The sequence below is a fragment of the Mustela nigripes genome, chromosome 12, assembly GCF_022355385.1.
Source record: "Mustela nigripes isolate SB6536 chromosome 12, MUSNIG.SB6536, whole genome shotgun sequence".
Classification (NCBI taxonomy): Eukaryota; Metazoa; Chordata; class Mammalia; order Carnivora; family Mustelidae; genus Mustela; species Mustela nigripes.
The window spans coordinates 48,345,603-48,359,139 of NC_081568.1; the positions used below are offsets into that span (position 1 = coordinate 48,345,603).

Here is a 13,537-nt window from a genome sequence, read left to right on the forward strand (position 1 = left end):
TGTATCTTTGATAGGATTTTCAAAGGGGCCCAGGACTCCTCTGAAAGGGTTAAGAACCATAGTCTGGTGGGAAAGATAAGCTATTCACATGAAGCAGTAACTACAAGGCAGGAAGTGTCTTTAGAGTATACACTGTAGGAGTACACTGTGTACAAAAGAGGGAGCGATTATCAGCTGGGCTCTTTGGGGAGGGCAGAGTGGAGAAGGATATGTCTGGCTTGATTCTTAAAAATGGGAGAGTGAAGTTCATTGTCTCTTTATTGCATAACTCCTGGAGAAAGCATTTATATCATGGTCTATTTGAATAGTGTCCCTTGGAGTTGAGCAGTGTACAGCCTGAATAGCCTTATATGGCCACACTAACTTGACTAGGGGCTAGGGGAGAGAAACCATCTTTGTGTTGGTGAGTTATGGCTTTTTTTTTTTTTAAAGGATTTTATTTATTTATTTTACAGAGAGAGATCACAAGTAGACAGAGAGGTAGGCAGAGAGAGAGGGGGAAGCAGGCTCCCCACCAAGCGGAGAGCCGATATGGGGCTGGATCCCAGGACCCTGAGATCATGACCTGGGCTGAAGGCAGAGGCATAACCCACTGAGCCACCCAGGCGCCCCGAGTTATGGCTTTCTTGAGCAGGTTATTCCAATTACTCCTTTGTCATATCTCACCAACAGAATACGAAGACTAACAGGAGAAACACCAAAGAAAAATTCTGTCATATCACTGCTTGGGGAGCAACCTTAAGTGTGTGAATAGAATCAATTTTCTTATTTTTCCATGTAATTGCTTGAAATCCTCACATGACAGGATGCCTGGGTGGCTCACTGGTTAAAAGTCTGCCTTCGATTCAGGTCATGATCCCAGGGTTCTGGGATTGAGTTCCACATTGGGCTTCTGGCTCAGCGGGGAGCCTGCTTCTCCCTCTGCCTACCACTCTCCCTGCTTGTGCTTGTGTGCTTGCTCTCTCTTTCTCTTTCTCTCTCTGGCAAATAAGTAAGTAAAATCTTAAAAAAAAAAAAAAAATCCATGGGACGCCTGGGTGGCTCAGTTGGTTAAGCAGCTGCCTTCAGCTCAGGTCATAATCCCAGCGTCCTGGGATCGAGTCCCACATTGGGCTCCTTGCTCCACGGGGAGCCTGCTTCTCCCTCTGACTCTGCCTTCCACTCTTTCTGCCTGTGCTCGCTCTCGCTCGCTCTCTCTCTGACAAATAAATAAATAAAATCTTTAGAAAAAAAAAATCCTACCATGACTTACTAAAGCAAACTCAGAGTCTCCCATCACCCCTTGACTTATTCCAAACCCCAAGGCTAGCTTACTTAGCCTGAAGGGTTATTAATCTTCGTTGGGCACCTACTGAGGAGGGAATTGGAGTATGGTCAATCTTCTAGTGATATAGTTTCTCATTGGAGCATGGTGTGGCTGGTGAAGCATAGTTCTGCAGCATTCTTGGGGGAGGCTTTGGCTCAAGTCTGGTCATGGTCACACTAGGAACTTAGGCTTTCTCAGCTTGTCTTCACTTGCTCCAATCAAAGTTGTCAACAGCATCATCTGCTATGGGCTGGCTTCAAAGTCTACCCCTTCTCCAGCCTACAACATGGATCTCACTTTCTCACCTCTGACCCCTCCCCTGGTGTGGGGCTGCTTCTTTCTCAAACCCTCAAAAGGTAGGTTTATTACATCCCTATCTAAGAACAGTTGAGTACTCTCACAACATCTCTGTTTTGAAGAAAGTTCCTGTCAGGGATTTCTACCATAACATAGCTGGTAAGAAAGAAAAAGAAACTTAGCCCAAGCTCACTCTCTGGTAGACAGTCCTCTTATGAGCTCTCTCTCTACAAACAAGTTTCTCAGGAAAGGTAGTGCAATGGGAACATCATGAGCTTTAAAGTACGAATTTGGATTTGGAGGCTGCATCAGATCTGTGGCATTGCACAGCTTATTTAATCTTCTCTGAGCTTTAGTTTCTTCCTCTCTGAAATCTTTATATATTACCCACCTCAGAGGGTTGTAACACAGATTAAATAAGATGATGCATTTAAAGCAAACACTGCTTGGCTTAGAGGTAGTACTCAATAAACTTTATCTAGAAGTAGTAGCAAGAGATGGAGAAGAGGAAAAATGGAAGGAGGAAAAAGAAACTTGGACAAGTGGCTGGAATGGTAAGAGCCATAGCAGATAGTCCGCACTCAAGGTCGCCCTTGAATAACTCCTGTATTATACACCAACAGCCATCTTCCCTATAACTTCTTTCTCTCAAAAGCAGAAGAAATTGTAACCAAGGATTTCTCTCAGGTCCAGTGTCTTGGGTGCCATTTTGTCTTTGGGAATTTCTATTTCTTGGCTTTCTCAGTAGATGAGAGTCCTCTGATGCCCTGAGCTGACCTTCTCAGCTGTGAGGCTTCTGTTATCTCCACCCTCACACAGCCCAATGCATCTTCCACATTCTCCCTAGTAGGCCTTCCCTGGGAACCCCAGTCAGCCTCCCACTCAGCTTCTCACAGCTGATCCTTCTTGTTTATGGCTTGGAGGCATTGGTGTCCTTGGGCCTACTTTCTGTTAGCTCTGTTCTGCTAAGGCTCATTGTAGGGATTAAGAGAGCTCTTCCTAGGAGACTTAGGCCCTCCAGTGGGGTGTCTTGTGGGACTGGGGCCTATAGCCAAGGGATGACCCCAGTGACATAGCAACCATAGCAGTAGGAGTCACGCTCTGATTGGCCCCCTACTCTGTTCAGGCAGTGACCCAGAGTGTGTTTCAAGGAAAATTGGCATTTATGTATTGAGCTCTTCTTGGCTCCTGTTGGTCATAGAGGAGTGCTGTGCTATGCACTGATCTCCCCCATAAAAAAACAGAAGGAACTAGAATGCTCTGTGCTTCTCTAGGGTCTAGCAAACCCCAAGATTCAAGCAGACCTCTGTTTTGCACCCTGAATCCAATTATGGATGTGGTATTACTTGGTGCCTCCGTTTCTCATGGTATCTACCCAGACCCCAGATCTCATGATAATTAGAAAGTAGTTCCAGCATGTCTAGAGGTGGGGGGGAGGGGCACTCTGCCTTGCCCTCACTTACATATCAACATTAGTTTTGTCACCTTGAGCAAGTCACCTTCTCAATTTTTTAATCTGTGAACTGGCAGAATGGTAATGGTGGTTGTGATAAGATGACTTGTAGGCCCTTGACACAGTACCTGGCAGGTAGTAAGTGATTAGTAAACATTTGTTACTGTTCTCCTTTGTTGCTTGAATAGCTCTTTTAATTTCCCAAAGCTTTCACACACCTCTTACTTAAAATCTCAAGCCTAATGGAAACTCTTTGTGGGAAATCAATCTCACTTGACTGTTGAAGAAACCGAGGCACCGAGAAGTAGGGTGGCTTGACCGAGATAACTCAGCAAGCCTGGATGAGGTCATGTCTCCTGACTAACAGGGTTCTCCCTCCTGGACCCGAGAGAATAAATCCAGGGACTTCATCATCTACAGGCACAGCCTATATTTGAAAGTTTCCACAAGAAGCTTTGCTCCTCTGGCATACGTTGATGTCTTGGTAAGAATTTGTGGTGAAATCTTATTCCTTCCTCAAAGTCAGGCTCAAATATGGATGATATAAAGGAAATTCTCCAGCTCCCCAGGCTGAATTAATCCTTCTTGCCTTGTATTTTGGACAAATACCTGATTAGGCACTTGATATCATACCATAACTGAATTGTCATTGGCCAGGAATTTTGTGAAGTAAAAAACAATGTCTTATGCATATCTGTATCCTAAATACTTCACAGTAGGTGTTCCCTAAATATCCACTGAATTAATTCTACTGATAATGGTGCCACTATGAGCCCACTTGATCTTATAGCAACCCTATGAGCTAGGTTCTGTTATGGTCCCCATATTTGGGACAGGAACACTGAAGTCTAGGGAATAATGAAATTATCACTTAACTTGTTACTTAACCGAGTTACTTAACTTGGTGAGCTTACACAGCTAGAAAGTAGCAGGACTGAGATTTGAATCTAGATCTTACCATCTTCAGCTCTGAGCTCTTAACCAGTTATTTCCAGGTTCTTGTGCCCATTCACATGGAATATCTTCCTCTACGTGACAAACATCTATTCCAGAAGCTGTCCAGGTCTGCCTGCCGAGAGTAGGAGTAAGAAGGAGCTGGGGAGTTCTGAGCTGAGTGGAACAGAAGAGCCTAAAAAAGACTCATTTCCTCTGTATGAAGTTAAAAGGCAAATGGCTTCAACTCCTCCGAAGTGCCTCTCTCTGAGCAGCCCCATGGTTCAGCCACGTATGAGGTTGTAGCATGTTAGAAAGCCTTTGAGAAATGGTATCTCTTCTCGCGAAGTTGACCTTTTCCGGGGCCCATGAGCCAGCTGACCTTTGTATGTCCCCTCACCAACAGTGGCTGAGGGCTAACTCTTTAGTAAACATTCCTTGCCTATTGCTGCATCAAGTGTATGGAAGTTGCCAGTGTGTGATTGGGACCAGGAGTTAGATCTCCAGAAGGGAGATGCTACATGAAGAAATACCAGTGATAATTTAAGTGGGATTGAACATATAGGGGCACATATAATGGATAGCTGGAGCTTCTGGGTTGGAAAGTAATGAAGAAAGGGCATGTGCTTAAAGCCTTCAGAGCAGGTCACATAACTGTGTCTGGGTATCAGGATCATCATGGCATGTCTCTTAACCCAGGTTCCTGGTTAAGATCAAGGAAAAAACCCATGGTTCCTGATGGCAGCATTCTCTCCAGAAAGGCCTAGATGCAGCCTCAGAATCCTTTAATACTTAGTGGTCTGTGCAATCATGGAGTTGTCCATGGAAGCCAACCAAGACCTTTGAATTTTAGCTTAGTTCTCTCCACATGGTTCCTTCTTGGGAAGGAATAGGAGACTTGGGAAATCCTTCCTAGGAAATATAGGGGTTTGTGTCTTTGTTGGATGTCACTTAGGATAACTTGGGGTCTTGGAAAGACGACTCAATCAAAGATATGAAGTCAGGATCTAGCCTCGACATTGTCACAAAGGAATTAAGTGATCTTAGGCAAGGCATCACCTTCCTGGATCTGTATGCCTCATCTGTAAAAGGAAGGGCTTGAGAGGAGTGCATGATTGCCATGGACCCTCTTTTAGTAGTGTGGCTATGTTGAGAAAAGCATGCCCTTGTTCCTAGGGGGCAGTGTCTATATGCCCCACATCACTAAGGGTAGACACGTGACAATCACACTTCTACTCTCCACTCCCATGCCCATAGCTTCCACTGGTAATATGGACCCTGTGTAGACTTGGTCTTAGAGTCATTTTCATTCTTTTTAGCAGGGGGTATACAGGAAGCCACTACCAACTGAGGTTTGCAAGGAAAATGAAAACCATTTGCCATTTGTTGTGGGTTAAGTTGTGTCTTTCCAAAACTTCACATTGAAGTTCCAATCCCTGGTGCCTCAGAATGGGACTGTATTTAGAGATAGGGTCTTTACGGAGGTAGTTAAATTAATATGAGGTCAACAGGGTGGGCCCTAATTCAATATGACTGGTGTCCTTATAAGAAGAGGAAACTTGGGGGCGCCTGGGTGGCTCAGTGGGTTTAGCCTATTCCTTAGGATCAGGTCATGATTTCAGGGTCCTGGGATCGAGCACTGCATCAGGCTCTCTGCTTAGCGGGGGAGCCTGCTCCCCCCTCTCTCTCTGCCCGCCTCTCTGCCTACTTATGATCTCTCTCTCTCTGTCAAATAAATAAATAAAATATTAAAGAATTAAAAATATTAAAAAAATTAAAAAATTTGGACAGAACAATGTACAGAGGGAAGATGATGGGAAGACACAGAAGAAAATGGTATCTGCAAGACAAGGAGAGAGTCCTGGAACAGATCCTTCTTCATGGCTTTCAGAAAGGAAGTCCCCCTGCTCACAGCTTGATCTTGGACTCCTAACCTCCAGAACTATAAGAAAATGATTCTCTGTTGCTAAAGTCACCTCCTTAAGGGTATTTTGTTATGGCAGCCCTCGCAGGCTCATATACCATCCTTGCCTATATGGAATCTGGCAGGAGAGAAGCAAACAAAAATACAAAATAATCAGAGCAGTTTATTTTGTCCTCATTCCCATTGTCAAAGTCTGGCCTTGAAGACCTGGTGAGTTTGGGGTTTATTGTCAAAGAACTATAAAAGTAGAATGTGGAGAGTTAGCTTGAGTAAGCTTGAATTTCTCTGAATCTCATCTCCTCATCTCTAGAAGGAGATCTAGATTGAAGCACATATTTTCAGATTCCTTCACAAGCATAAAAAGTCTTCATTCAAACAAAATTTAGGCAGACATTTCATAGGTAAAACCTAAATAAAAATGAAGCTGTTGTGATGAGGTAGAAGTGTTGGGGAGGGGAGCATCTTAAGCCTGTCTTCTCTCTATTCCCTAGACTCTTAGCACAGCTAAAATTAAAAGGACCCCATCCCAAGTCAGACATTCTGCAAATCTGAGAGTCTAACATCTGAGTCTGTTGGACTGTGGGATGCTTGAGAGAGGAGCTGTCTCTTAAGTAACTTACCACGATGCCAGGTTATACAGCAGGCACTCAATTCATGTGAAAGGAAGGAGGGAGGAAGAAACAATTGGGAAAAAAAGGAAAGAGTAACAGATGTTGCCAGAGAATTCTGGAGGTGGCCTGACCAGTTCTGAAGATGCATCTTTAAGACATTCTATTTTGTTTTCTTAGGAGAAGTCTCCTGGAGCTCCCTAGCCATAGGGCAGAGCCTGTTGGTTCACCTAGAACCTCCTCACCTTTTCTAGGGACAAAGGCCACAAACTGAAACTAAATCAGGCACTGGAGAAATAGGGGTGGCTGGAAATGGACTAAAATCTCCTCAAAGCCAAGGGTTAAAACATTTTTTTTTTTTTTTTCAGACCAGTTGGGGTTTACTGGCTGAGGGTAGAACCTGGGAGCCTGGAAACCTGGGGTTGGAGGTTGGTTTTCTTCTCAGCTCCTAGCTAAGGGTTTGGCATTTCACCTGCTAGATGGCGCTGTCCTCTAAGGAAAAACGCCAGCTCCACTCCACTGGGGCTCAGTCCAGGAAACAGAATAACTGAAGTTGAAAAGAATTGATGGGCTAGAGGTAGAGGAGCTGGGAACCCTCCTTCCCCCTACCCCACCCCCCTACCCTCGCCCCCAGCGACATCTCCTTTTGTGGTGGTTCTGGTTTCCTTTACAGTTCTTATTTTGCAGAGTGGGTGTTTCACACACTCCCATCTGAAAAGTCTCAGGGCCTTTTGCTCCTAACAAAAGTGAGTAGGAAGTGTGTGTGTGTGTGTATATGTGTGTGTGCGCGCGCGCGTGCACACGCATGCATTGTGAGGAGGGCAGGGATGGTCACTGAGCTTCTGCCCCAAGGCTGCAACTTACAAATGACATGTTCCAGCCCTGGTCTTTGACCTTGACTTAAATGAGATCAGTTGGAAAAAAAAAAAAAAAAACCAGTCCGTTCTTCATTCTGCTCACCAAGCTGGACCCCTGAGATTGCTGGTGGCTTTCTTTACTCTGAAGCCTTCTCGCTCAGCTCCAGTCTGCGGGACGGACGACATGTGGGGACTGAGACTCCCTTTCCCCAGGCAATGTTAGTGTTAGACTGACAGGCTGGCTCCATCCCGGTCTGCATGTGAAATCAGGGCCACAGCCTGCAACTACCCCCACTCTATCAGCAGCCAGAAGGAAGGAAAACAAAGATAAGGGGGGGATGGAAACCAGGAGGGGACCCAAGAGGAGAGAGGGGAGGGCTGAGCAAAGGCAGGAGACAAGGGAACAAAGACCAGAGGTGAAGGGTGAGGGGGGTGGGGAGAGGCCAGGGGGACAGGAGGGACCAGGTGTCCCTAAAGAAAGGAAGGGCCATAGAGAGGAGCCGTGGTGGAGGAGAGAGGGTGGACCAGCGGGGGTCAGGGGAAGACAAGGAAGCTGGAATGGAGCTTTTAAATCTGTGCTGAAGCCGGGAAACTGCACAGGCAGGGGGAAGGAGGCTGTGCCAGGCAAACAGGAAAACAGAGGAAGTCGAGTAATCAGAGAAAACCTGACCAACGGCCTGAAAGGAGGAGAAAACCACTGCGATGGGGCCATCGCAGAAAAGCAAGGCAGGAGAGACGGTGGCAAGGAAGCACTGAAGCAGATGGGGTGGGGGGCGGTCGAAGCAAAGGAGGCAGAGAGCAGAGCCGCGAGGATGTGGAACAAGCAAAACACAGCACAACTGAGCGTGCGGGAACAGGGAGGGAACCATGAAAAGAATGCTCACCTTATAGTCATAAAAACTGGAATGTGTGTGTTTTGGCCTGCAGCCATTGTCCAGGAAACACAGTGTGGCTTTTAAGCACATTGTGGAGTGGTTCGTCCACACGTTAGTAGCGTGCCCTGGTCTGCTGCTTTGAAATGCAGCGGCTCTGAGCTGCCCACTTGGCGGCTGGCAGCCTGCTGTTGGGGACATCCGATGCAACCTGCTGTCTGTACCCAGGGTCATTCCTGCTCGATTTATGGTGCTCTAAGTTCAGACACACCAGCTTCTCTTCCAGAGCAACGGCTTTGCTTTGGGGGCTTAGAGTTGAGATGTGTATCATGCTGGTGACCTGCTTGCTGTCTCCTGAATCAGTGATTCCTTTCAGGATGTTTCTCAGTGGGGCTGGCTCTGGGAGAGCAGAGTGGGAGGCACGTTAAAGGCAATGCAGGATGGATGTGAAGGCAAGGGCCCCTTGAGTCTGACAGTCATAATTCTGCTCCTAGTTTTTCCATTTTACTGTGTAAACCAGCGTATATGTTTTAAGTCTCTTCTAGCCTCAGCTACTCATCGTACAATTGGGCTCATAGTCTCACCAATCTGATAGGGTTCTGATGACACCTAGGGGGTGATCTGTGCAGCTGGCAGGGTGGCTAGTTCATATTAATGCTCACTAACTGCTAGCTGTTGTTCTTTGTATTATTATTCAAGACCAGATAACGCTGTGTGTGTGTGTGTGCGTGCGCGTGCACGTGTGTGCGTGTGCCCGTACCCATATGTGTTTTGGGAAATCAGTCCTTGAATGCAGAGTAAGGGCCTTAGATTTGAAGGTGTCTCAGCAAAGGAATGATTGTTTGTGAAGGTAGAACCAGCAGTGACATGTGTGCTGCTTTGAGAAGTAGGAAGACCATTTTGGTGACCAAAGCATGTATGAGATAGTAAGAAACTGGACTAGGGATTGGGGGAACTGAAAAAAATATATAAAAGAGTATTTTGAGAGGCAGCCCAAACCTGAAGATCTTCATGATGGACAGGTGGTGGGAAAAGGACGTTTTACACATGACTTTAAGGTTTATGGCCGTAGAATAAGGTCAGAGGGAGCTTTCAAGCTAAGAATGATTTTTTAAAAAATGTTTTAAAAAGATTGTAAAAAACAAAAATGAAAACAAAGAAGAACCTGTGACAAAGACCATATGTGGTCTGCGAAGCTCAAAATATTTACTATCTGGCCCTTTATAGAGTTACCACAACTCGGTTCCACTTAGGGATCAGAAGAAGAGTGTGCTCCCAAATTGGGAAGTCTGGAGAGGTTTTAGACAGAGTGCAATGTCCTCAGAAAATTAGAGGATTGGGACTAAAGCATTGAAACCCACAAGAAATACTAGCTATTGCTATTATTGAGAACATAGAGGCCCAGCGATGGAAAGGAACATGACATATGTGAAACAACAGTAAGATGGTGGATTGGTTTGGCAAATAACAGTAAACAAATCTCACTTGTAATTATTGCCATCACTATTATGACTCTATTGCTGTCATTGGGACTTGGGGTCTGGTCTTGGGACCCTGGTGTTCTTAAAGCACGAGGTTTGCTAAGATCCCTTCCAATTCTTATTTTTTTGCCCATTTCTCCCTCCTTCCTCATTTTCCTTTCATCCTTCCCTTTATGTGGAACATGCTTAATTCTCTTTGGCATTTCTGACAGCAGGGCCATTTCTTCTCCATCCTCTTTAAAATCCTGATCGTGTAAGAACTGGTTCTATTTTTCCCTTCACCATTCCCAGTGATCTCGCTTCCTTTTGCAGCCCCTCCCCCTCCAGGCACTTCCAACAAAAGAGTCAGGTCATTTTTCATGCGGTATCAGCCCAGTGTCAGCCTCCAAAGCGCTTGTCCTTGTTTCTCTGAGTGTCGGAAGTTCTCTGTCTTCCCACTAGGACTTTCTGAGAGCATGGAGTGGATCCCAGAATTTCTAATCCTTCCTGCTGCAACCGAGCGTCTTCCCACACTTTGTTTGAGAAAAAAAACGATTGGGGGGGTGGGTGGGAGGAAAGCCAGTGAGGGAGCAAGGCATGCAGCCCTGGCCAGCTCAGGCTGGGGTCTGTGCTGATGGACCAGCTGTGCCCTCCCTATTACTCAGGGCTGTCTTGAGAGGCCAGTCAGGGGACGAAGATTAGGGTCATCAAGATAAGACAGAGAATATTCAAACTGGAAGCAAAAAGGGGCTGTTTTTCCAATAGTAAGTAATCAGGGAACAGGAGGATGTAATTTGCAGATTAGGAAAGTGAACAAAGAACGTAAAATTAACTTTATAGCAAAGAGGAGCGCAGTCTGTTTGAAGAAATAAACCTCCATAAAGCATTATTGTTGATAAAATCAGACTGTTGATTTAAACTAAATAGGAAATACGACCAAGTCAGGGAGAGGATGGGGGCTCAGTGGAAGCTGAAGTTGAAACTTCAGGCAGAAATGGAAGGGTGGGATGGGGGGACCTGATGGGGCATGGTACCCATGCTGGGGGAGCCACGTAGGACCAGAGCATGGTACCCACGTTGGGGGGGCCATGTAGGACCAGAGCATGGTACCCATGCTGGGGGAGCCATGGAGGACCAGAGCAAGGATGCGTGTGCTAGGGGGAATTGAGAGGAGGGTTGTGCCTTACCAGGATGCCCAAGTCACCTTCACTTAGGGATTGTCTTCATTTGAAAAGTGGCATTGATTTCCAAGAACTGGTAAATAACAGATACGGTTTTGCACACATGCGGTCCCTCCCTACCCCTCTCCTGTTTTTAATTCTCGAATACCCACAAAAGCTCATTTGAAACGCTAGCAACTTCCTATTTGAACACTAGTTGTTCATACCAAAGCAGAAGAGTCCCAAAGCAATGCCTTCGATCCTGAGGTGATTAGAACAGGGCTTCCGTCCCCTTCCATCAGAGACAAGTTGGCGAGACTAGGATAATGCTCCCACGGTGGGAAATCTAGCTCTGTGCTGGGAGCTGCCCTTTATTTCCCCATGCCAAACCTTCTTGGCCCCACACTGCCTAGCATGAGAGACAGATATATTGTTTTTACTGTCTTTGACCTGCTAAGGCAAGCTCTTCCCAAGACAGGTTTGGAGAAGCATCCCTGTTTAGTAGTGTATTCAGAAGTCGCCACATGCCCCTCCCAGTCCATTTTTCTCCCTTTTCTCTCTTACTCCCAACCCTGGAAGCTGCATCTTGGAAATCCATTGTCTTCTGGCTTTCTGTAGAGTATAGCTTATGGGAGGTCCCGGTAGGCACAGGTAGGCTAGGAGAGAGAGCGAGAGAGCAGAGCCTTAAAGGCCTAGATTCCCACCCTACCAGGTTGTAGGCTGGCGGTGCCTTTCTCTACCAAAGGTCAGAGTGAGTTCAGGGCACTGTCCTTGTCTGTTCAGGTACAGGGGTATTCATGGTACCCTGATAGCTGCTACACTTGGATTGCTTCACCATCCTTTGTTGGCTTCCTTTAAATGTGTCCTTGTGCTTAACAGTCCCTTTGTTAAGCTCTCTTCTAATGCCCCCATTTGAGTGTTGTACCATTCTTGTAGGCCTTTGAAGGATATAAGTAATGAGAGCTCCTACTTGAAAATCAGAAGGCCTGGGCTACAGCTGAGTACCTATTACAAGTTGACTATGGGACCTGGGCAAGTTGCTTCTGCTTTTGGCTTTAGTTTCTTCATCTATGAAATGGAGATGATGGTGAGACCAACTTTCAGTTAAAGCATGCTATAATTCTGTTTCCACTAGGGGTGTAGTGGGCAGGGTTTAGAGGAAAATAAGCATTTTGAATCCTGGTTTTTATATTTCCTAAATGTGTAGCCTTGGCCAAGTCTCTTGATCTCTTTGAATCTTGGTTTGCATTTTCAGTAAAACATGGGAGGTAACGCTTCCCTTGAAGCTGAAGGGGTACTCCCTTTGGCAGCACGTCCAGTAAAATTGGAATGATACAGAGGAGGTTCGCATGGGCCCTGTGCGAGGATGACATGTAAGTTGAGGGGGAGGATTAAATAAAATTGCATGTTGGAAAGCAGCTAGAATCCCTCTCATTACATGGGAGGCTTTCAATCCATGTTAGAACCTTTCTTTTCTTTCCTGGCTTTCTTAAAGGGAAAATGCCTGAGCACGAGGAGACAGAAATTTGTTGGCTCTGGAGGTTTCCATTCTTTCCACCTCTAATTCTGTTTATTTATATTTGTGTACATCTTAGCTCACAGACTCCAATTCATTTATTCCTTCCAATCTGTCTGTCCTTGAAGATTTCTCCCTAGAGCAAGTCCTTCAAAAGGAGGGCAGGTCTGTGGTTAGCTGGAGGGAGGGAACTAGGAGCAGGACTCAGGTACTATGCCACTCGGCTACCTAGTGTTCTGACCAGGACAAGGATTTTTTTTTTTTTTTTCACAACTCAGAGTTCTCTGGGATAGCTGACATATTTCAGGGACTTTACCTTTCTTCTTTATGCAGAAGTCACCATCCTAAGTGAAGGATTGAGCCTCCAACTTTTCATGGTAATCATTCATAACTAGATTTTAGGCTGAAAAGAGCTCTTGCTCAACCCAATCAATAGTCCTGTTCACCCCCAAACTTGCCATAAGTGATTTTATAAATGTGGGTTTTTTTTTTAAAGTATATGGAGTGGGACTCTTGAAAATTTTTGCTAGAAGTTTTAGTATTTAAGTGTGTGTCCTGCCACAGAGAGGTCTAGATATGGGTAAAGCTGTGAGTGAAAGAAATCTTATTAGTACCTTCTTCCATTTACTCTCATTGTCCCCTTTTTTCATTTTAGTATCTCAGGCTTCAAGTACTCAACATCTGTAACTGCCTGTAGTTGACCAGAGACCCTTGTAGACAAATATACCCCATAATTCTAATTGAGTATATAAACTTACCTGTCTTATGTCTGTCGGTACCCACTGAATGTTCTCAAATGTATGATAACTTGGTCCATTCTTTTACCCATTCATCTATTCAACCACCCACCCACCTTACCAGTCAACTGGAAAATACTGATTGGAGATACACAAAATATGGTGGTGGGCTTTGTTTAATAATTTTAAAAAGTGTGAGTCACAGTTCCAGACTTAAGAAATATAGAATGTGTTTGCGGGCTCAAAACAAGTTAAAAATATAAGAAGTTCTCTAATAATACTAGTGCAAGTGAGGGCTAAGTGTCCATGAGTGATAGACATTGTTGAGGCTCAAAGGAAAGAAGCAGGACAATGGTGCAGAGTAATAAGGACTGACTTTAGAGAAGATATGGGAATGGAGCCAGGCCTTGAAGG

The 13,537-nt window shown here is 45.3% G+C and overlaps 1 non-coding gene across 1 annotated transcript; it reads left to right on the forward strand.

Annotated features, from left to right (window-relative positions):
• Positions 1 to 12,164: 12,164 nt before the first annotated feature.
• On the forward strand, positions 12,165 to 12,273 carry LOC132028987 (U6 spliceosomal RNA). The gene has a single exon (XR_009407633.1). It is a non-coding gene; the product is annotated as a U6 spliceosomal RNA (small nuclear RNA).
• The last annotated feature ends 1,264 nt before the right edge of the window (positions 12,274 to 13,537 follow it).